At 44.1% G+C, this 23,965-nt stretch overlaps 12 non-coding genes across 12 annotated transcripts; 3 read left to right on the forward strand and 9 right to left on the reverse strand.

The window, feature by feature from the left end:
* Positions 1-3,823: 3,823 nt before the first annotated feature.
* Positions 3,824-3,905, reverse strand: trnas-uga (transfer RNA serine (anticodon UGA)). The gene has a single exon. It is a non-coding gene; the product is annotated as a tRNA-Ser (tRNA).
* A 1,536-nt stretch (positions 3,906-5,441) lies between these two features.
* Positions 5,442-5,515, reverse strand: trnan-guu (transfer RNA asparagine (anticodon GUU)). The gene has a single exon. It is a non-coding gene; the product is annotated as a tRNA-Asn (tRNA).
* Positions 5,516-6,708: 1,193 nt separating this feature from the next.
* trnar-ucg (transfer RNA arginine (anticodon UCG)) lies at positions 6,709-6,781 on the forward strand. The gene has a single exon. It is a non-coding gene; the product is annotated as a tRNA-Arg (tRNA).
* Positions 6,782-8,335: 1,554 nt separating this feature from the next.
* Positions 8,336-8,417, reverse strand: trnas-uga (transfer RNA serine (anticodon UGA)). The gene has a single exon. It is a non-coding gene; the product is annotated as a tRNA-Ser (tRNA).
* A 1,531-nt stretch (positions 8,418-9,948) lies between these two features.
* trnan-guu (transfer RNA asparagine (anticodon GUU)) lies at positions 9,949-10,022 on the reverse strand. The gene has a single exon. It is a non-coding gene; the product is annotated as a tRNA-Asn (tRNA).
* Positions 10,023-12,842: 2,820 nt separating this feature from the next.
* trnas-uga (transfer RNA serine (anticodon UGA)) lies at positions 12,843-12,924 on the reverse strand. The gene has a single exon. It is a non-coding gene; the product is annotated as a tRNA-Ser (tRNA).
* Positions 12,925-14,462: 1,538 nt separating this feature from the next.
* On the reverse strand, positions 14,463-14,536 carry trnan-guu (transfer RNA asparagine (anticodon GUU)). The gene has a single exon. It is a non-coding gene; the product is annotated as a tRNA-Asn (tRNA).
* A 1,193-nt stretch (positions 14,537-15,729) lies between these two features.
* Positions 15,730-15,802, forward strand: trnar-ucg (transfer RNA arginine (anticodon UCG)). Its single transcript has one exon. It is a non-coding gene; the product is annotated as a tRNA-Arg (tRNA).
* Positions 15,803-17,352: 1,550 nt separating this feature from the next.
* Positions 17,353-17,436, reverse strand: trnas-uga (transfer RNA serine (anticodon UGA)). The gene has a single exon. It is a non-coding gene; the product is annotated as a tRNA-Ser (tRNA).
* Positions 17,437-18,974: 1,538 nt separating this feature from the next.
* On the reverse strand, positions 18,975-19,048 carry trnan-guu (transfer RNA asparagine (anticodon GUU)). Its single transcript has one exon. It is a non-coding gene; the product is annotated as a tRNA-Asn (tRNA).
* A 2,679-nt stretch (positions 19,049-21,727) lies between these two features.
* trnar-ucg (transfer RNA arginine (anticodon UCG)) lies at positions 21,728-21,800 on the forward strand. Its single transcript has one exon. It is a non-coding gene; the product is annotated as a tRNA-Arg (tRNA).
* A 1,556-nt stretch (positions 21,801-23,356) lies between these two features.
* Positions 23,357-23,438, reverse strand: trnas-uga (transfer RNA serine (anticodon UGA)). Its single transcript has one exon. It is a non-coding gene; the product is annotated as a tRNA-Ser (tRNA).
* Positions 23,439-23,965: the final 527 nt, after the last annotated feature.

Below are 23,965 nucleotides of genomic sequence, written 5' to 3' on the forward strand. Positions count from 1 at the left end.
CGAAAAGGCAGAAGGGGAGTCCAATATCCAGAATAAACGAGGTAATGGAAAAAACGCCAGGTAGAGCTCTCAAGGAGTAGACTCAATACCAGCGGGAAGCAAGTAAAGATGGTAAAAATAGAACTGCGTACCCCACGGTGGAGTGTGTGCAGGTGGGTTAACTCGTGCGGCGGCGTTTGTTAATAATCACCCTCTGCTGGTGCTGTTTAGATTGCTTAAGAGTTGGTCTTAACTGCCTGGCGGTCATGACAAGCTCCTCTTTAAGCTGTGGTTTAGTTTTGCATTCATGTGTTTCTAGAGCAGTTATTTATGGGGGTGGGTGGGTCCTTCACAGAGGCTCAGGACAAATCCCCTGCATGAAAGTCTACTGTGTGCGTTCAAACAGTCACAGGTCAAGAGCCAGGCAGGAGGACAATGGACAGATGAGCCAACGAACTAAAAATAAAAGAACAGATATGAAAAAGCCACCATCTTTTTCTTTTTGACATTTTCCGACTTTCATGCAAGCCAGGACAAAGTTGCTCGTAGCTACTTGTGGATTCAAATACTCTATCGAGTGCTTTGATGAGTTTTTGCAATTTGATTGTCGTCCTGTCAGCCTGTTTCTGTTTTTTTTTTTCAATCTAGGGATGGAAAGTATGAGGGAAATGATGGAGCAATCAATAACCGCTCCGGAAAAATGGCAGAAAGAAATGGTCCGTCACTAAGGACATTTGTGAAGCAGAGGAGTGACATCACCACAAAGGTGACTTATTCTGCTGATCGTTTTGGTGAATAATGATTGAGGCGTGTTAAGAGAAAGGTAGCTGCGTCAGCATGCTTAGGCTGCAAAGGATAAAGCAAAGGTTTACTCCATGCTGAAAAAAGAAGAAAAGAAGCACAACGTTTCGACTGTGGAGCCTTCTGCGCCATCTTCTTTAGCGATGGTGATGATGTTTACATTGGAAAAACTGAGACACGCATACTGGAGGGGCTTGAACCACCAACTTTTCAGCACCACAGAGTCTGACAGTCTTTTGTGCACCCTACATTTGCAGGTTTATGGTCAAAGAAAACAATCACTTGCGCTTCTTGCAGCCGGCAATCTTTTTCCACTGACAACCAAGAAATGGATTTCATCTTTCACAAGCTGTATGGATTTCTTCAAAAACAAGTTATTCCAGAAAGGAAATGAATTCTTGCATTAAACTGAACCAAGCTGTACATGTTTGTCTGAAATGATACATTCGGCACAACAAGACACGGAGAGAGGCACCGCTGGTATTCAGACCCAGGATCGCCTGCTTACTAGGCGGGCACTTTAAGCCACTAGGGAACAGCGCCAGCGGAGCACCGCGCTTTTACAGACACTTGGACACATCTGCGTTCGGTGTGCACTTAACCTGCTCTCTGAGCCCGTTGCCTCCGTCCCATTTAATAGCAGAACTGACGCCAAGAGAAATGATGAGAAATGGCATTTATCGGGCACTTTTCATGTCCAAGGAGCTCAATGCCCTTGACACCTCCCCAAGGCGACAGAGCTGTGCATTCTTTGGCGACACCATTTTTTCTTTTGTTTAATTTCTATACTTATTGATAGAATAAAAACGATATGTCATGTACTGTAAGGGAAATGTCTCTTTTCATGGGGAAAGCTAGCACCAGCAAATGTTGTGTTTAGAAGAAGTGATTTAACATGACACGTGACCTAATTTACCGGAGCAAAAGCTCACCCAGCAAGCCCTGCTTTACTTCTACAGGAGAGAAGTACTGTAGAGTCTGCAAGATGTTCAGCTGGGTAGCTACGTCAGCATGCCTCGGCTGCAAAGGAACAAGTACTAGGTTTATTGCATGCTGAAAAGAGAAGAACGGAAACACAGCGTTTCGACTGTGAGGTCTTCTCACACCTGAAGAAGCCTCACACCTGTAAAAGGCTCCATGGTTTTCTTTCTTCTCTTTTCAACATGGAATACACCTATTGTCTGCAAGATGTGACAATTTCATGGTGTTTTGGAAGAAAACCTTTTTTCTTTGAATTCAAAATCAATCGGAATTTCAGCACAACACATCAACACTTTTTCTGTTTTAAGGAGATGATATTTTAAACCTGACAAAAATAGTAGGAAACACAAGTTTCTTGCTGTGAAAATTTAGATGGGGAAGTGTACTACTAGTAGCAGTGTAGAGCTCTCTGTGGTGGAGTGCAAGCGCATGTTCTATGGGCCAGTGGCGTAATGGATAACGCGTCTGACTTCGGATCAGAAGATTGGAAGTTCGAGTCCTGCCTGGCTCGTGAGGCTTTTAAACCTCTCAGGTTCCTAGGTAACAGGTTGCCGTCATGTATATGAACTATAGAAAAGCATTTGCCACAACCCGTAAATTAGCACGCAAGTGCGGGCTGGTGAACACAGAACTGTATGGAGATCATCTCCAGCTCCGAGCTCAATTGCAATGAAAAAACATGCAGAACAGAACTGGAGAGCAGATGAATTTGTGCTCAGTAGGGTGGGGAGGACTCAGCATTGCTATTGTTCTAATTGGCATGAACTGCAGGGGATCTGAATCAGAACATGTCAGTCAGTTTGATCATTGCGTCAGTATGTAGGCCACGTTAATACAGAATTATTACTTTGTCTGTCTCGTCTTTGTATATAGCTGAATGTCCCTGACAATTTCATGTTAGTTTTTAAGAACGACATTGGTGCTAATATATACATATATAGTATATAAGGAACACGTAAAAGTTTAGTCCATGCTGAAAGGATAAGAAAACCGCCACAACGTTTCATCTTGGAATAAATCTTTACTTGTTGTTTTGCAGCCTACCCATTCTGACCTAACTCCTCCCTTGAAATTCCCTAACAGATAAGGGTACGTAACGGCTCATGCGATGCTCAGTTGCAATTTGTCCCAAAACAAACAAGAACAGCAGCTGAGGGTTTGAGTTTGAACATGCACTGTATTAAAGCAGCTTTTATTTCCATTGATAAATGCTAGATATTCCTACAGAGATTCTCCAGGTGAGTAAGCGATTCCTGTTTCTGTTTCTATTTCTGTTTCATATATACAGTATATATATGTTACATGTGTCTCTGCAATAGTATAAATGTGTTATACACTATCAGGGGCTGCTTTTTTGTGCACCTCATCTACAACAAGGGTTTTTTTTTTCATTTATGTTTGTGGACCTTCACCATTTGAGGAAGTGAGTTAGATAAGAAAGTTACAGGTATGGTGAGCAATGACTGACAAAGGCACGTACTGCGTATTCCTTACAGAAGTGTAAGCAATTTGTTCTAAAAAACACCGGCTAAAGTCCAACATCGTTAGCAATCTTATTACTTAAACAGAATTAACATCAATAAACTGTAAGGTGCTGGTACATGCGAGTAGATTTGATCTTCTATTAAACAAAAATGCAATTACAGCTCTAAAAAGGTCAACCTAGACTTCTGTAACAGATCTGTTCAGGTCATCGCTGTTTCTCTGACCTTGTGAGTCTTTGGAATTTTAAAAGTGTATTTTGCTTGCCTTTCATGTGGTCTGTGTACAAGTCACTGTGGCGTATGCGGTCCTACACAGCCTTGCTATAGACGTGACGAGCCTCCGCTATGTTGCAATGGAGAACAGGTTCAGTACGGAGCTGCCGAGAAAATTCAGCTGGAAAGCTCGTTGCAGAAAAGCATCGTTCTCTGTGTCCAGCGGCAAAGCGTCCATCGTGGGTGCTGAAGAATCGATTTCACAGGCTGTGGGTCCAGGCGATTTAGAGTGTTAAAGGTCCCAGTGAAAACGAAACGGCGCCGGTCCTTTTACACGCACGCACGCAACCAAATGCAAAGGACGCCGTAGTCGGCAGGATTTGAACCTGCGCGGGGAGACCCCAACGGATTTCAAGTCCGTCACCTTAACCTCTCGGCCACGACTACAGCAAGCGCCGCGGCCGCTGCCTTCTTGCTACAATCGAACAGGGAGTGCGAGGCGGCGGCGGCAGCGGAGGCAACTTTTTTCAAGTTCGCTCTCCGTTTAAGAAACCTTTTACGCCATACGTGCAAGCACACACACACACACCTCAGAGGACTTAAGGGTGGCTTCAAGTTGGAATGATAAAGTCTCCCCGTTCGGACATGAAAACAGAACGTTCTTAGACAGAAAGCAATCAACAACAGAGACATCTGGACGACGATTTTAGTCACTGCACTTTGAATAGCATTTTTACTCCAGTTACAGGAGATGCACCAATGGCCCTTGACCTACGCTCTTACCAATGCCTTGAACATTCAAACAAAACAGCCCTCAAGTCCTGCGGTTTAATATAACGCTGTTACGTGTCGAGGCAGTATTTGACTCTGTCCTACCGTTGAGACACGGGGCGTATATGGAAATGAACACATGCTACGGATCGTCTCTAATCGGTCCCTACAGTTGGAAGGCTCCTTGAAGCGTGCACCCCCATCATTCATCTTTGCGCATCTGTGAAAGGTAGACTCTTGAGCAATGTTTGAGCCAGCTCTAAGGCAACTAGTGCTATTGGACAGACACCTCTGGAAGATCCTAAGAGTCTCTTAACACCACTTCCAGCAGCAAGCTTAATTGTTCGCTTTAGGTCTCCCACCCAGGTACTGACCAGGCAAAGAATCACCAGTACATTGAATGAGGAAGTTAATCCTGAAATCCAATTACATATCTCAAGGTAAGACAAATCCATAAGAACATGTCTTAGTATTACTTCGTTTACATTAGTATGGCACTGAGTTGGAGCTCCTCTTTAAGCTGTGGTTTAGTTTTGCATTCATGTGTTTCTAGAGCAGTTATTTATGGGGGTGGGTGGGTCTTTCACAGAGGCTCAGGACAAATCCCCCGCCTGAAAGTCTAATGTGTGCGTTCAGACAGTCACAGGTCAAGAGCCAGGCAGGAGGACAATGGACAGAAGAGCCAACGAACTAAAAATAAAAGAACAGATATGAAAAAGCCACCATCTTTTTCTTTTTGACATTTTCCGACTTTCATGCAAGCCAGGACAAAGTTGCTCGTAGCTACTTGTGGATTCAAATACTCTATCGAGTGCTTTGATGAGTTTTTGCAATTTGATTGTCGTCCTATCAGCCTGTTTCTGTTTTTTTTTTTCAATCTTGGGATGGAAAGTATGAGGGAAATGATGGAGCAATCAATAACCGCTCCGGAAAAATGGCAGAATGAAATGGTCCGTCACTAAGGACATTTGTGAAGCAGAGGAGTGACATCACCACAAAGGCGACACATTCTGCTGATGGTTTTGGTGAATAATGATTGAGGTGCGTTAAGAGAAAGGTAGCTGTGTCAGCATGCGTAGGCTGCAAAGGATCAAGCAAAGGTTTACTCCATGCTGAAAAGAGAAGAAAAGAAGCACAACGTTTCGACTGTGGAGCCTTCTGCGCCATCTTCTTTAGCGGTGATGATGTTTACATTGGAAAAACGGAGACATGCGTCCCTGGGTGGGCTTGAACCACCAACCTTTCGGTTAACAGCCGAACGCGCTAACCGATTGCGCCACAGAGACTGACGGCCGCTTGTGCTCCCTACATTTGCAGGTTTATGGTCAAAGAAAACAATCACTTGCGCTTCTTGCAGCCGGCAATCTTTTTCCACTGACAACCAAGAAATGGATTTCATCTTTCACAAGCTGTATGGATTTCTTCAAAAACAAGTTATTCCAGAAAGGAAATGAATTCTTGCATTAAACTGAACCAAGCTGTACATGTTTGTCTGAAATGAGACATTCGGCACAACAAGACACGGAGAGAGGCACCGCTGGTATTCAGACCCAGGATCCCCTGCTTACTAGGCGGGCACTTTAAGCCACTAGGGAACAGCGCCAGCGGAGCACCGCGCTTTTACAGACACTTGGACACATCTGCGTTCGGTGTGCACTTAACCTGCTCTCTGAACCCGTTGCCTCCGTCCCATTTAATAGCAGAACTGACGCCAAGAGAAATGATGAGAAATGGCATTTATCGGGCACTTTTCATGTCCAAGGAGCTCAATGCCCTTGACACCTCCCCAAGGCGACAGAGCTGTGCATTCTTTGGCGACACCATTTTTTCTTTTGTTTAATTTCTATACTTATTGATAGAATAAAAACGATATGTCATGTACTGTAAGGGAAATGTCTCTTTTCATGGGGAAAGCTAGCACCAGCAAATGTTGTGTTTAGAAGAAGTGATTTAACATGACACGTGACCTAATTTACCGGAGCAAAAGCTCACCCAGCAAGCCCTGCTTTACTTCTACAGGAGAGAAGTACTGTAGAGTCTGCAAGATGTTCAGCTGGGTAGCTACGTCAGCATGCCTCGGCTGCAAAGGAACAAGTACTAGGTTTATTGCATGCTGAAAAGAGAAGAACGGAAACACAGCGTTTCGACTGTGAGGTCTTCTCACACCTGAAGAAGCCTCACACCTGTAAAAGGCTCCATGGTTTTCTTTCTTCTCTTTTCAACATGGAATACACCTATTGTCTGCAAGATGTGACAATTTCATGGTGTTTTGGAAGAAAACCTTTTTTCTTTGAATTCAAAATCAATCGGAATTTCAGCACGACACATCAACACTTTTTCTGTTTTAAGGAGATGATATTTTAAACCTGATAAAAATAGTAGGAAACACAAGTTTCTTGCTGTGAAAATTTAGATGGGGAAGTGTACTACTAGTAGCAGTGTAGAGCTCTCTGTGGTGGAGTGCAAGCGCATGTTCTATGGGCCAGTGGCGTAATGGATAACGCGTCTGACTTCGGATCAGAAGATTGGAGGTTCGAGTCCTGCCTGGCTCGTGAGGCTTTTAAACCTCTCAGGTTCCTCGGTAACAGGTTGCCGTCATGTATATGAACTATAGAAAAGCATTTGCCACAACCCGTAAATTAGCACGCAAGTGCGGGCTGGTGAACACAGAACTGTATGGAGATCATCTCCAGCTCTGAGCTCAATTGCAATGAAAAAACATGCAGAACAGAACTGGAGAGCAGCTGAATTTGTGCTCGGTAGGGTGGGGAGGACTCAGCATTGCTATTGTTCTAATTGGCATGAACTGCAGGGGATCTGAATCAGAACATGTCAGTTAGTTTGATCATTGCGTCAGTATGTAGGCCACGTTAATACAGAATTATTACTTTGTCTGTCTCGTCTTTGTATATAGCTGAATGTCCCTGACAATTTCATGTTAGTTTTTAAGAACGACATTGGTGCTAATATATACATATATAGCATATAAGGAACACGTAAAAGTTTAGTCCATGCTGAAAAGATAAGAAAACCGCCACAACGTTTCATCTTGGAATAAATCTTTACTTGTTGTTTTGCAGCCTACCCATTCTGACCTAACTCCTCCCTTGAAATTCCCTAACAGATAAGGGTACGTAACGGCTCATGCGATGCTCAGTTGCAATTTGTCCCAAAACAAACAAGAACAGCAGCTGAGGGTTTGAGTTTGAACATGCACTGTATTAAAGCAGCTTTTATTTCCATTGATAAATGCTAGATATTCCTATAGAGATTCTCCAGGTGAGTAAGCGATTCCTGTTTCTGTTTCTATTTCTGTTTCATATATATATACAGTATATATATGTTACATGTGTCTCTGCAATAGTATAAATGTGTTATACACTATCAGGGGCTGCTTTTTTGTGCACCTCATCTACAACAAGGGTTTTTTTTTCATTTATGTTTGTGGACCTTCACCATTTGAGGAAGTGAGTTAGATAAGAAAGTTACAGGTATGGTGAGCAATGACTGACAAAGGCACGTACTGCGTATTCCTTACAGAAGTGTAAGCAATTTGTTCTAAAAAACACCGGCTAAAGTCCAACATCGTTAGCAATCTTATTACTTAAACAGAATTAACATCAATAAACTGTAAGGTGCTGGTACATGCGAGTAGATTTGATCTTCTATTAAACAAAAATGCAATTACAGCTCTAAAAAGGTCAACCTAGACTTCTGTAACAGATCTGTTCAGGTCATCGCTGTTTCTCTGACCTTGTGAGTCTTTGGAATTTTAAAAGTGTATTTTGCTTGCCTTTCATGTGGTCTGTGTACAAGTCACTGTGGCGTATGCGGTCCTAACCAGCCTTGCTATAGACGTGACGAGCCTCCGCTATGTTGCAATGGAGAACAGGTTCAGTACGGAGCTGCTGAGAAAATTCAGCTGGAAAGCTCGTTGCAGAAAAGCATCGTTATCTGTGTCCAGCGGCAAAGCGTCCATCGTGGGTGCTGAAGAATCGATTTCACAGGCTGCGGGTCCAGGCGATTTAGAGTGTTAAAGGTCCCAGCGAAAACGAAACGGCGCTGGTCCTTTTACACGCACGCACGCAACCAAATGCAAAGGACGCCGTAGTCGGCAGGATTTGAACCTGCGCGGGGAGACCCCAACGGATTTCAAGTCCGTCACCTTAACCACTCGGCCACGACTACAGCAAGCACCGCGGCCGCTGCCTTCTTGCTACAATCGAACAGGGAGTGCGAGGTGGCGGCGGCAGCGAAGGCAACTTTTTTCAAGTTCGCTCTCCGTTTAAGAAACCTTTTACGCCATACGTGCAAGCACACACACACCTCAGAGGACTTAAGGGTGGCTTCAAGTTGGAATGATAAAGTCTCCCCGTTCGGACATGAAAACAGAACGTTCTTAGACAGAAAGCAATCAACAACGGAGACATGTGGACGACGATTTTAGTCACTGCACTTTGAATAGCATTTTTACTCCAGTTACAGGAGATGCACCAATGGCCCTTGACCTACGCTCTTACCAATGCCTTGAACATTCAAACAAAACAGCCCTCAAGTCCTGCGGTTATATATAATGCTGTTACGTGTCGAGGCAGTATTTGACTCTGTCCTACCGTTGAGACACGGGGCAGATATGGAAACGAACACATGCTACGGATCGTCTCTAATCGGTCCCTACAGTTGGAAGGCTCCTTGAAGCGTGCACCCCCATCATTCATCTTTGCGCATCTGTGAAAGGTAGACTCTTGAGCAATGTTTGAGCCAGCTCTAAGGCAACTAGTGCTATTGGACAGACACCTCTGGAAGATCCTAAGAGTCTCTTAACACCACTTCCAGCAGCAAGCTTAATTGTTCGCTGGAGGTCTCCCACCCAGGTACTGACCAGGCAAAGAATCACCAGTACATTGAATGAGGAAGTTAATCCTGAAATCCAATTACATATCTCAAGGTAAGACAAATCCATAAGAACATGTCTTAGTATTACTTCGTTTACATTAGTATGGCACTGAGTTGGAGCTCCTCTTTAAGCTGTGGTTAAGTTTTGCATTCATGTGTTTCTAGAGCAGTTATTTATGGGGGTGGGTGGGTCTTCCACAGAGGCTCAGGACAAATCCCCCGCCTGAAAGTCTAATGTGTGCGTTCAGACAGTCACAGGTCAAGAGCCAGGCAGGAGGACAATGGACAGAAGAGCCAACGAACTAAAAATAAAAGAACAGATATGAAAAAGCCACCATCTTTGTCTTTTTGACATTTTCCGACTTTCATACAAGCCAGGACAAAGTTGCTCGTAGCTACTTGTGGATTCAAATACTCTATCGAGTGCTTTGATGAGTTTTTGCAATTTGATTGTCGTCCTGTCAGCCTGTTTCTGTTTTTTTTTTCAATCTAGGGATGGAAAGTATGAGGGAAATGATGGAGCAATCAATAACCGCTCCGGAAAAATGGCAGAAAGAAATGGTCCGTCACTAAGGACATTTGTGAAGCAGAGGAGTGACATCACCACAAAGGCGACACATTCTGCTGATGGTTTTGGTGAATAATGATTGAGGCGCGTTAAGAGAAAGGTAGCTGTGTCAGCATGCGTAGGCTGCAAAGGATCAAGCAAAGGTTTACTCCATGCTGAAAAGAGAAGAAAAGAAGCACAACGTTTCGACTGTGGAGCCTTCTGCGCCATCTTCTTTAGCGGTGATGATGTTTACATTGGAAAAACGGAGACATGCGTCCCTGGGTGGGCTTGAACCACCAACCTTTCGGTTAACAGCCGAACGCGCTAACCGATTGCGCCACAGAGACTGACGGCCGCGTGTGCTCCCTACATTTGCAGGTTTATGGTCAAAGAAAACAATCACTTGCGCTTCTTGCAGCCGGCAATCTTTTTCCACTGACAACCAAGAAATGGATTTCATCTTTCACAAGCTGTATGGATTTCTTCAAAAACAAGTTATTCCAGAAAGGAAATGAATTCTTGCATTAAACTGAACCAAGCTGTACATGTTTGTCTGAAATGATACATTCGGCACAACAAGACACGGAGAGAGGCACCGCTGGTATTCAGACCCAGGATCGCCTGCTTACTAGGCGAGCACTTTAAGCCACTAGGGAACAGCGCCAGCGGAGCACCGCGCTTTTACAGACACTTGGACACATCTGCGTTCGGTGTGCACTTAACCTGCTCTCTGAGCCCGTTGCCTCCGTCCCATTTAATAGCAGAACTGACGCCAAGAGAAATGATGAGAAATGGCATTTATCGGGCACTTTTCATGTCCAAGGAGTTCAATGCCCTTGACACCTCCCCAAGGTGACAGAGCTGTGCATTCTTTGGCGACACCATTTTTTCTTTTGTTTAATTTCTATACTTATTGATAGAATAAAAACGATATGTCATGTACTGTAAGGGAAATGTCTCTTTTCATGGGGAAAGCTAGCACCAGCAAATGTTGTGTTTAGAAGAAGTGATTTAACATGACACGTGACCTAATTTACCGGAGCAAAAGCTCACCCAGCAAGCCCTGCTTTACTTCTACAGGAGAGAAGTACTGTAGAGTCTGCAAGATGTTCAGCTGGGTAGCTACGTCAGCATGCCTCGGCTGCAAAGGAACAAGTACTAGGTTTATTGCATGCTGAAAAGAGAAGAACGGAAACACAGCGTTTCGACTGTGAGGTCTTCTCACACCTGAAGAAGCCTCACACCTGTAAAAGGCTCCATGGTTTTCTTTCTTCTCTTTTCAACATGGAATACACCTATTGTCTGCAAGATGTGACAATTTCATGGTGTTTTGGAAGAAAACCTTTTTTCTTTGAATTCAAAATCAATCGGAATTTCAGCACAACACATCAACACTTTTTCTGTTTTAAGGAGATGATATTTTAAACCTGACAAAAATAGTAGGAAACACAAGTTTCTTGCTGTGAAAATTTAGATGGGGAAGTGTACTACTAGTAGCAGTGTAGAGCTCTCTGTGGTGGAGTGCAAGCGCATGTTCTATGGGCCAGTGGCGTAATGGATAACGCGTCTGACTTCGGATCAGAAGATTGGAGGTTTGAGTCCTGCCTGGCTCGTGAGGCTTTTAAACCTCTCAGGTTCCTAGGTAACAGGTTGCCGTCATGTATATGAACTATAGAAAAGCATTTGCCACAACCCGTAAATTAGCACGCAAGTGCGGGCTGGTGAACACAGAACTGTATGGAGATCATCTCCAGCTCCGAGCTCAATTGCAATGAAAAAACATGCAGAACAGAACTGGAGAGCAGCTGAATTTGTGCTCGGTAGGGTGGGGAGGACTCAGCATTGCTATTGTTCTAATTGGCATGAACTGCAGGGTATCTGAATCAGAACATGTCAGTTAGTTTGATCATTGCGTCAGTATGTAGGCCACGTTAATACAGAATTATTACTTTGTCTGTCTCGTCTTTGTATATAGCTGAATGTCCCTGACAATTTCATGTTAGTTTTTAAGAACGACATTGGTGCTAATATATACATATATAGCATATAAGGAACACGTAAAAGTTTAGTCCATGCTGAAAAGATAAGAAAACCGCCACAACGTTTCATCTTGGAATAAATCTTTACTTGTTGTTTTGCAGCCTACCCATTCTGACCTAACTCCTCCCTTGAAATTCCCTAACAGATAAGGGTACGTAACGGCTCATGCGATGCTCAGTTGCAATTTGTCCCAAAACAAACAAGAACAGCAGCTGAGGGTTTGAGTTTGAACATGCACTGTATTAAAGCAGCTTTTATTTCCATTGATAAATGCTAGATATTCCTACAGAGATTCTCCAGGTGAGTAAGCGATTCCTGTTTCTGTTTCTATTTCTGTTTCATATATATATACAGTATATATATGTTACATGTGTCTCTGCAATAGTATAAATGTGTTATACACTATCAGGGGCTGCTTTTTTGTGCACCTCATCTACAACAAGGGTTTTTTTTTCATTTATGTTTGTGGACCTTCACCATTTGAGGAAGTGAGTTAGATAAGAAAGTTACAGGTATGGTGAGCAATGACTGACAAAGGCACGTACTGCGTATTCCTTACAGAAGTGTAAGCAATTTGTTCTAAAAAACACCGGCTAAAGTCCAACATCGTTAGCAATCTTATTACTTAAACAGAATTAACATCAATAAACTGTAAGGTGCTGGTACATGCGAGTAGATTTGATCTTCTATTAAACAAAAATGCAATTACAGCTCTAAAAAGGTCAACCTAGACTTCTGTAACAGATCTGTTCAGGTCATCGCTGTTTCTCTGACCTTGTGAGTCTTTGGAATTTTAAAAGTGTATTTTGCTTGCCTTTCATGTGGTCTGTGTACAAGTCACTGTGGCGTATGCGGTCCTACACAGCCTTGCTATAGACGTGACGAGCCTCCGCTATGTTGCAATGGAGAACAGGTTCAGTACGGAGCTGCCGAGAAAATTCAGCTGGAAAGCTCGTTGCAGAAAAGCATCGTTATCTGTGTCCAGCGGCAAAGCGTCCATCGTGGGTGCTGAAGAATCGATTTCACAGGCTGCGGGTCCAGGCGATTTAGAGTGTTAAAGGTCCCAGCGAAAACGAAACGGCGCTGGTCCTTTTACACGCACGCACGCAACCAAATGCAAAGGACGCCGTAGTCGGCAGGATTTGAACCTGCGCGGGGAGACCCCAACGGATTTCAAGTCCGTCACCTTAACCACTCGGCCACGACTACAGCGAGCACCGCGGCCGCTGCCTTCTTGCTACAATCGAACAGGGAGTGCGAGGTGGCGGCGGCAGCGGAGGCAACTTTTTTCAAGTTCGCTCTCCGTTTAAGAAACCTTTTACGCCATACGTGCAAGGACACACACACACACACCTCAGAGGACTTAAGGGTGGCTTCAAGTTGGAATGATAAAGTCTCCCCGTTCGGACATGAAAACAGAACGTTCTTAGACAGAAAGCAATCAACAACGGAGACATGTGGACGACGATTTTAGTCACTGCACTTTGAATAGCATTTTTACTCCAGTTACAGGAGATGCACCAATGGCCCTTGACCTACGCTCTTACCAATGCCTTGAACATTCAAACAAAACAGCCCTCAAGTCCTGCGGTTATATATAATGCTGTTACGTGTCGAGGCAGTATTTGACTCTGTCCTACCGTTGAGACACGGGGCAGATATGGAAACGAACACATGCTACGGATCGTCTCTAATCGGTCCCTACAGTTGGAAGGCTCCTTGAAGCGTGCACCCCCATCATTCATCTTTGCGCATCTGTGAAAGGTAGACTCTTGAGCAATGTTTGAGCCAGCTCTAAGGCAACTAGTGCTATTGGACAGACACCTCTGGAAGATCCTAAGAGTCTCTTAACACCACTTCCAGCAGTAAGCTTAATTGTTCGCTGGAGGTCTCCCACCCAGGTACTGACCAGGCAAAGAATCACCAGTACATTGAATGAGGAAGTTAATCCTGAAATCCAATTACATATCTCAAGGTAAGACAAATCCATAAGAACATGTCTTAGTATTACTTCGTTTACATTAGTATGGCACTGAGTTGGAGCTCCTCTTTAAGCTGTGGTTTAGTTTTGCATTCATGTGTTTCTAGAGCAGTTATTTATGGGGGTGGGTGGGTCTTCCACAGAGGCTCAGGACAAATCCCCCGCCTGAAAGTCTAATGTGTGCGTTCAGACAGTCACAGGTCAAGAGCCAGGCAGGAGGACAATGGACAGAAGAGCCAACGAACTAAAAATAAAAGAACAGATATGAAAAAGCCACCATCTTTGTCTTTTTGACATTTTCCGACTTTCATACAAGCCAGGACAAAGTTGCTCGTAGCTACTTGTGGATTCAAATACTCTATCGAGTGCTTTGATGAGTTTTTGCAATTTGATTGTCGTCCTGTCAGCCTGTTTCTGTTTTTTTTTTTCAATCTAGGGATGGAAAGTATGAGGGAAATGATGGAGCAATCAATAACCGCTCCGGAAAAATGGCAGAAAGAAATGGTCCGTCACTAAGGACATTTGTGAAGCAGAGGAGTGACATCACCACAAAGGCGACACATTCTGCTGATGGTTTTGGTGAATAATGATTGAGGCGCGTTAAGAGAAAGGTAGCTGTGTCAGCATGCGTAGGCTGCAAAGGATCAAGCAAAGGTTTACTCCATGCTGAAAAGAGAAGAAAAGAAGCACAACGTTTCGACTGTGGAGCCTTCTGCGCCATCTTCTTTAGCGGTGATGATGTTTACATTGGAAAAACGGAGACATGCGTCCCTGGGTGGGCTTGAACCACCAACCTTTCGGTTAACAGCCGAACGCGCTAACCGATTGCGCCACAGAGACTGACGGCCGCTTGTGCTCCCTATATTTGCAGGTTTATGGTCAAAGAAAACAATCACTTGCGCTTCTTGCAGCCGGCAATCTTTTTCCACTGACAACCAAGAAATGGATTTCATCTTTCACAAGCTGTATGGATTTCTTCAAAAACAAGTTATTCCAGAAAGGAAATGAATTCTTGCATTAAACTGAACCAAGCTGTACATGTTTGTCTGAAATGATACATTCGGCACAACAAGACACGGAGAGAGGCACCGCTGGTATTCAGACCCAGGATCGCCTGCTTACTAGGCGGGCACTTTAAGCCACTAGGGAACAGCGCCAGCGGAGCACCGCGCTTTTACAGACACTTGGACACATCTGCGTTCGGTGTGCACTTAACCTGCTCTCTGAGCCCGTTGCCTCCGTCCCATTTAATAGCAGAACTGACGCCAAGAGAAATGATGAGAAATGGCATTTATCGGGCACTTTTCATGTCCAAGGAGTTCAATGCCCTTGACACCTCCCCAAGGTGACAGAGCTGTGCATTCTTTGGCGACACCATTTTTTCTTTTGTTTAATTTCTATACTTATTGATAGAATAAAAACGATATGTCATGTACTGTAAGGGAAATGTCTCTTTTCATGGGGAAAGCTAGCACCAGCAAATGTTGTGTTTAGAAGAAGTGATTTAACATGACACGTGACCTAATTTACCGGAGCAAAAGCTCACCCAGCAAGCCCTGCTTTACTTCTACAGGAGAGAAGTACTGTAGAGTCTGCAAGATGTTCAGCTGGGTAGCTACGTCAGCATGCCTCGGCTGCAAAGGAACAAGTACTAGGTTTATTGCATGCTGAAAAGAGAAGAACGGAAACACAGCGTTTCGACTGTGAGGTCTTCTCACACCTGAAGAAGCCTCACACCTGTAAAAGGCTCCATGGTTTTCTTTCTTCTCTTTTCAACATGGAATACACCTATTGTCTGCAAGATGTGACAATTTCATGGTGTTTTGGAAGAAAACCTTTTTTCTTTGAATTCAAAATCAATCGGAATTTCAGCACAACACATCAACACTTTTTCTGTTTTAAGGAGATGATATTTTAAACCTGACAAAAATAGTAGGAAACACAAGTTTCTTGCTGTGAAAATTTAGATGGGGAAGTGTACTACTAGTAGCAGTGTAGAGCTCTCTGTGGTGGAGTGCAAGCGCATGTTCTATGGGCCAGTGGCGTAATGGATAACGCGTCTGACTTCGGATCAGAAGATTGTAGGTTTGAGTCCTGCCTGGCTCGTGAGGCTTTTAAACCTCTCAGGTTCCTAGGTAACAGGTTGCCGTCATGTATATGAACTATAGAAAAGCATTTGCCACAACCCGTAAATTAGCACGCAAGTGCGGGCTGGTGAACACAGAACTGTATGGAGATCATCTCCAGCTCCGAGCTCAATTGCAATGAAAAAACATGCAGAACAGAACTGGAGAGCAGCTAAATTTGTGCTCAGTAGGGTGGGGAGGACTCAGCATTGCTATTGTTCTAATTGGCATGAACTGCAGGGGATCTGAATCAGAACATGTCAGTCAGTTTGATCATTGCGTCAATATGTAGGCCACGTTAATACAGAATTATTACTTTGTCTCTCTCGTCTTTGTATATAGCTGAATGTCCCTGACAATTTCATGTTAGTTTTTAAGAACGACATTGGTGCTAATATATACATATATAGCATATAAGGAACACGTAAAAGTTTAGTCCATGCTGAAAAGATAAGAAAACCGCCACAACGTTTCATCTTGGAATAAATCTTTACTTGTTGTTTTGCAGCCTACCCATTCTGACCTAACTCCTCCCTTGAAATTCCCTAACAGATAAGGGTACGTAACGGCTCATGCGATGCTCAGTTGCAATTTGTCCCAAAACAAACAAGAACAGCAGCTGAGGGTTTGAGTTTGAACATGCACTGTATTAAAGCAGCTTTTATTTCCATTGATAAATGCTAGATATTCCTACAGAGATTCTCCAGGTGAGTAAGCGATTCCTGTTTCTGTTTCTATTTCTGTTTCATATATACAGTATATATATGTTACATGTGTCTCTGCAATAGTATAAATGTGTTATACACTATCAGGGGCTGCTTTTTTGTGCACCTCATCTACAACAAGGGTTTTTTTTTCATTTATGTTTGTGGACCTTCACCATTTGAGGAAGTGAGTTAGATAAGAAAGTTACAGGTATGGTGAGCAATGACTGACAAAGGCACGTACTGCGTATTCCTTACAGAAGTGTAAGCAATTTGTTCTAAAAAACACCGGCTAAAGTCCAACATCGTTAGCAATCTTATTACTTAAACAGAATTAACATCAATAAACTGTAAGGTGCTGGTACATGCGAGTAGATTTGATCTTCTATTAAACAAAAATGCAATTACAGCTCTAAAAAGGTCAACCTAGACTTCTGTAACAGATCTGTTCAGGTCATCGCTGTTTCTCTGACCTTGTGAGTCTTTGGAATTTTAAAAGTGTATTTTGCTTGCCTTTCATGTGGTCTGTGTACAAGTCACTGTGGCGTATGCGGTCCTACACAGCCTTGCTATAGACGTGACGAGCCTCCGCTATGTTGCAATGGAGAACAGGTTCAGTACGGAGCTGCCGAGAAAATTCAGCTGGAAAGCTCGTTGCAGAAAAGCATCGTTCTCTGTGTCCAGCGGCAAAGCGTCCATCGTGGGTGCTGAAGAATCGATTTCACAGGTTGTGGGTCCAGGCGATTTAGAGTGTTAAAGGTCCCAGCGAAAACGAAACGGCGCTGGTCCTTTTACACGCACGCACGCAACCAAATGCAAAGCACGCCGTAGTCGGCAGGATTTGAACCTGCGCGGGGAGACCCCAACGGATTTCAAGTCCGTCACCTTAACCCCACTCGGCCACGACTACAGCAAGCGCCGCGGCCGCTGCCTTCTTGCTACAATCGAACAGGGAGTGCGAGGCGGCGGCGGCAGCGGAGGCAACTTTTTTCAAGTTCGCTCTCCGTTTAAGAAACCTTTTACGCCATACGTGCAAGCACACACACACACACACCTCAGAGGACTTAAGGGTGGCTTCAAGTTGGAATGATAAAGTCTCCCCGTTCGGACATGAAAACAGAACGTTCTTAGACTGAAAGCAATCAACAACGGAGACATGTGGACGACGATTTTAGTCACTGCAGTTTGAATAGCATTTTTACTCCAGTTACAGGAGATGCACCAATGGCCCTTGACCTACGCTCTTACCAATGCCTTGAACATTCAAACAAAACAGCCCTCAAGTCCTGCGGTTTAATATAACGCTGTTACGTGTCGAGGCAGTATTTTTCTCTGTCCTACCGTTGAGACACGGGGCGTATATGGAAACGAACACATGCTACGGATCGTCTCTAATCGGTCCCTACAGTTGGAAGGCTCCTTGAAGCGTGCACCCCCATCATTCATCTTTGCGCATCTGTGAAAGGTAGACTCTTGAGCAATGTTTGAGCCAGCTCTAAGGCAACTAGTGCTATTGGACAGACACCTCTGGAAGATCCTAAGAGTCTCTTAACACCACTTCCAGCAGCAAGCTTAATTGTTCGCTGGAGGTCTCCCACCCAGGTACTGACCAGGCAAAGAATCACCAGTACATTGAATGAGGAAGTTAATCCTGAAATCCAATTACATATCTCAAGGTAAGACAAATCCATAAGAACATGTCTTAGTATTACTTCGTTTACATTAGTATGGCACTGAGTTGGAGCTCATCTTTAAGCTGTGGTTTAGTTTTGCATTCATGTGTTTCTAGAGCAGTTATTTATGGGGGTGGGTGGGTCTTCCACGGAGGCTCAGGACAAATCCCCCGCCTGAAAGTCTAATGTGTGCGTTCAGACAGTCACAGGTCAAGAGCCAGGCAGGAGGACAATGGACAGAAGAGCCAACGAACTAAAAATAAAAGAACAGATATGAAAAAGCCACCATCTTTTTCTTTTTGACATTTTCCGACTTTCATGCAAGCCAGGACAAAGTTGCTCGTAGCTACTTGTGGATTCAAATACTCTATCGAGTGCTTTGATGAGTTTTTGCAATTTGATTGTCGTCCTGTCAGCCTGTTTCTGTTTTTTTTTTTCAATCTAGGGATGGAAAGTATGAGGGAAATGATGGAGCAATCAATAACCGCTCCGGAAAAATGGCAGAAAGAAATGGTCCGTCACTAAGGACATTTGTGAAGCAGAGGAGTGACATCACCACAAAGGCGACACATTCTGCTGATGGTTTTGGTGAATAATGATTGAGGCGCGTTAAGAGAAAGGTAGCTGTGTCAGCATGCGTAGGCTGCAAAGGATCAAGCAAAGGTTTACTCCATGCTGAAAAGAGAAGAAAAGAAGCACAACGTTTCGACTGTGGAGCCTCCTGCGCCATCTTCTTTAGCGGTGATGATGTTTACATTGGAAAAACGGAGACATACGTCCCTGGGTGGGCTTGAACCACCAACCTTTCGGTTAACAGCCGAACGCGCTAACCGATTGTGCCACAGAGACTGACGGCCGCTTGTACTCCCTACATTTGCAGGTTTATGGTCAAAGAAAACAATCACTTGCGCTTCTTGCAGCCGGCAATCTTTTTCCACTGACAACCAAGAAATGGATTTCATCTTTCACAAGCTGTATGGATTTCTTCAAAAACAAGTTATTCCAGAAAGGAAATGAATTCTTGCATTAAACTGAACCAAGCTGTACGTTTGTCTGAAATGAGACATTCGGCACAACAAGACACGGAGAGAGGCACCGCTGGTATTCAGACCCAGGATCGCCTGCTTACTAGGCAGGCACTTTAAGCCACTAGGGAACAGCGCCAGCGGAGCACCGCGCTTTTACAGACACTTGGACACATCTGCGTTCGGTGTGCACTTAACCTGCTCTCTGAACCCGTTGCCTCCGTCCCATTTAATAGCAGAACTGACGCCAAGAGAAATGATGAGAAATGGCATTTATCGGGCACTTTTCATGTCCAAGGAGCTCAATGCCCTTGACACCTCCCCAAGGCGACAGAGCTGTGCATTCTTTGGCGACACCATTTTTTCTTTTGTTTAATTTCTATACTTATTGATAGAATAAAAACGATATGTCATGTACTGTAAGGGAAATGTCTCTTTTCATGGGGAAAGCTAGCACCAGCAAATGTTGTGTTTAGAAGAAGTGATTTAACATGACACGTGACCTAATTTACCGGAGCAAAAGCTCACCCAGCAAGCCCTGCTTTACTTCTACAGGAGAGAAGTACTGTAGAGTCTGCAAGATGTTCAGCTGGGTAGCTACGTCAGCATGCCTCGGCTGCAAAGGAACAAGTAATAGGTTTATTGCATGCTGATGTAGCGGCGAGGCTTATTAATAAGGCAGAATTAAGTGTTTCCGAGCTTCCCAAATGAGGCCCCATTTCTCTGTTCATCTCTGTGGTGCAGCCACAGAGAGACTATTCCCAGGGTGATTTAAGGTCCTAGGACAGCTCCCAAAGGGGGATGCACTTAGCTAAGCCTGGCTATCATGATCAATGGTCATCCATTGGCGCCTATCTGTCTAGGGAGTGCCAGTTGGACATCTGGACTGCATTACTAAGTGTCAGGAGTAAGTGACTCATATCTCACCTTGATCAACCAATCAGGGACTGGTAGGGCCGAGTAACCCACGTGGGACTCTGATGCCCATGGAACTTTCAGCCAATCAATGAGCTGAAGTTCCTCCAGGTAAAAACAGGCAACACAGAGAGCCTGAGAGATTCAGTGAGATTCAACAAGATTCAGAAGGGATTCTGGAGAGGATTCTGTGGACTGTTCTAAAGGGAATTCAAAGGAGAATTCCAGGGCAGGACGGCCCAGGAGCAGAAGGCTCCCAAGGGCAGGACATCCTCGCAGCGCGCCTCCTGACCATCCTGAGACTCAGCCCGGACAACCACGGAACGGCCAGTGTGTCTGAGTGCCAGAACTTTCCTTTGTTCTAAGAGTCTAGAGTGGAGGTTGCCAGAGAGTAACCAGCAGCAGGCCTCGTGAACAGGTCGGAACTGTGGAAAGCTGAATCACTATTCAGAACTAGCTCTTCATTAGGAACGAACCGGTCCTCTTCCTGACTTGCTGGGACCCACAGTCATCTTTTCTCCTGTGCACAAACTTTGCTAGTTAAAGCCAACACTAACTAGCCGGTCAGTGAGCATCAGCAGCGCACCGTCGCAAGCCGCACAGCACAGCCTGGCACGGAGCCAGAGAGCGCGGATTGGACAGCAACAGCCTGCAACTGTTTCTTTGTGCCCGCAGAAGATCTGAATCCCCAAAGATTGGATGAGTATTTAACTTCAATGCATTACAGCTCGAGAATTCAATTGTTATCCCAACCAGTTGATATCAATTTAATTCCTAAGAGTTATGTACTTGTTTGAGTATCTAATGTAGAAGTTATAACTAAGTTCATTTACGAAACGGTCTTAATGAATGATATACTGAACGTATGTCCTCTTGATATGTGTAACACTTCGTAACTGACTGAATATATACCTTTTGTATTCTGATAACCCTCTCGATAAGATCTGTTAGTTTTATATGCATATTCTATGTATTAATAAATGTATCCTCGTGTATTAGTACCTGTGTGTGTGCGTTGTTTGAGTTATGTCGCATGGTTGGACTCTAAAGCCATCAAAAGAATCAACTTTGTGATTTACTGCTACAATTAATAATTGTCTCAGTAAATGCCCAAACCCTACAGAACTGGTGCCTTCAGAGAGCCACTATGATTACATATTTGGCGTCCCTGAACCGGTTTTCTTACATATTTGGGGTCCCTGAACGGCTATGAATCACTACACTGAAAAGAGAAGAACGGAACCACAGCGTTTCGACTGTGAGGTCTTCTCACACCTGAAGAAGCCTCACACCTGTTAAAGGCTCCATGGTTTTCTTTCTTCTCTTTTCAACATGGAATACACCTATTGTCTGCAAGATGTGACAATTTCATGGTGTTTTGGAAGAAAACCTTTTTTCTTTGAATTCAAAATCAATCGGAATTTCAGCACGACACATCAACACTTTTTCTGTTTTAAGGAGATGATATTTTAAACCTGATAAAAATAGTAGGAAACACAAGTTTCTTGCTGTGAAAATTTAGATGGGGAAGTGTACTACTAGTAGCAGTGTAGAGCTCTCTGTGGTGGAGTGCAAGTGCATGTTCTATGGGCCAGTGGCGTAATGGATAACGCGTCTGACTTCGGATCAGAAGATTGTAGGTTCGAGTCCTGCCTGGCTCATGAGGCTTTTAAACCTCTCAGGTTCCTCGGTAACAGGTTGCCGTCATGTATATGAACTATAGAAAAGCATTTGCCACAACCCGTAAATTAGCACGCAAGTGCGGGCTAGTGAACACAGAACTGTATGGAGATCATCTCCAGCTCCGAGCTCAATTGCAATGAAAAAACATGCAGAACAGAACTGGAGAGCAGCTGAATTTGTGCTCGGTAGGGTGGGGAGGACTCAGCATTGCTATTGTTCTAATTGGCATGAACTGCAGGGGATCTGAATCAGAACATGTCAGTTAGTTCGATCATTGCGTCAATATGTAGGCCACGTTAATACAGAATTATTACTTTGTCTGTCTCGTCTTTGTATATAGCTGAATGTCCCTGACAATTTCATGTTAGTTTTTAAGAACGACATTGGTGCTAATAGATACACATATAGCATATAAGGAACACGTAAAAGTTTAGTCCATGCTGAAAAGATAAGAAAACCGCCACAACGTTTCATCTTGGAATAAATCTTTACTTGTTGTTTTGCAGCCTACCCATTCTGACCTAACTCCTCCCTTGAAATTCCCTAACAGATAAGGGTACGTAACGGCTCATGCGATGCTCAGTTGCAATTTGTCCCAAAACAAACAAGAACAGCAGCTGAGGGTTTGAGTTTGAACATGCACTGTATTAAAGCAGCTTTTATTTCCATTGATAAATGCTAGATATTCCTACAGAGATTCTCCAGGTGAGTAAGCGATTCCTGTTTCTGTTTCTATTTCTGTTTCATATATATATATACAGTATATATATATATGTTACATGTGTCTCTGCAATAGTACAAATGTGTTATACACTATCAGGGGCTGCTTTTTTGTGCACCTCATCTACAACAAGGGTTTTTTTTTCATTTATGTTTGTGGACCTTCACCATTTGAGGAAGTGAGTTAGATAAGAAAGTTACAGGTATGGTGAGCAATGACTGACAAAGGCACGTACTGCGTATTCCTTACAGAAGTGTAAGCAATTTGTTCTAAAAAACACCGGCTAAAGTCCAACATCGTTAGCAATCTTATTACTTAAACAGAATTAACATCAATAAACTGTAAGGTGCTGGTACATGCGAGTAGATTTGATCTTCTATTAAACAAAAATGCAATTACAGCTCTAAAAAGGTCAACCTAGACTTCTGGAACAGATCTGTTCAGGTCATCGCTGTTCCTCTGACCTTGTGAGTCTTTGGAATTTTAAAAGTGTATTTTGCTTGCCTTTCATGTGGTCTGTGTACAAGTCACTGTGGCGTATGCGGTCCTACACAGCCTTGCTATAGACGTGACGAGCCTCCGCTATGTTGCAATGGAGAACAGGTTCAGTACGGAGCTGCCGAGAAAATTCAGCTGGAAAGCTCGTTGCAGAAAAGCATCGGTATCTGTGTCCAGCGGCAAAGCGTCCTTCGTGGGTGCTGAAGAATCGATTTCACAGGCTGCGGGTCCAGGCGATTTAGAGTGTTAAAGGTCCCAGCGAAAACGAAACGGCGCTGGTCCTTTTACACGCACGCAACCAAATGCAAAGGACGCCGTAGTCGGCAGGATTTGAACCTGCGCAGGGAGACCCCAACGGATTTCAAGTCCGTCACCTTAACCACTCGGCCACGACTACAGCGAGCGCCGCGGCCGCTGCCTTCTTGCTACAATCGAACAGGGAGTGCGAGGCGGCGGCGGCAGCGGAGGCAACTTTTTTCAAGTTCGCTCTCCGTTTAAGAAACCTTTTACGCCATACGTGCAAGCACACACACACACACCTTAGAGGACTTAAGGGTGGCTTCAAGTTGGAATGATAAAGTCTCCCCGTTCGGACATGAAAACAGAACGTTCTTAGACAGAAAGCAATCAACAACGGAGACATGTGGACGACGATTTTAGTCACTGCACTTTGAATAGCATTTTTGCTCCAGTTACAGGAGATGCACCAATGGCCCTTGACCTACGCTCTTACCAATGCCTTGAACATTCAAACAAAACAGCCCTCAAGTCCTGCGGTTTAATATAACGCTGTTACGTGTCGAGGCAGTATTTGACTCTGTCCTACCGTTGAGACACGGGGCGTATATGGAAACGAACACATGCTACGGATCGTCTCTAATCGGTCCCTACAGTTGGAAGGCTCCTTGAAGAGTGCACCCCCAT

Source organism: Lepisosteus platostomus, unplaced genomic scaffold (genome assembly GCF_059453375.1).
Source record: "Lepisosteus platostomus isolate fLepPlt1 unplaced genomic scaffold, fLepPlt1.hap1 Scaffold_42_H1, whole genome shotgun sequence".
NCBI classification, from domain to species: Eukaryota; Metazoa; Chordata; class Actinopteri; order Semionotiformes; family Lepisosteidae; genus Lepisosteus; species Lepisosteus platostomus.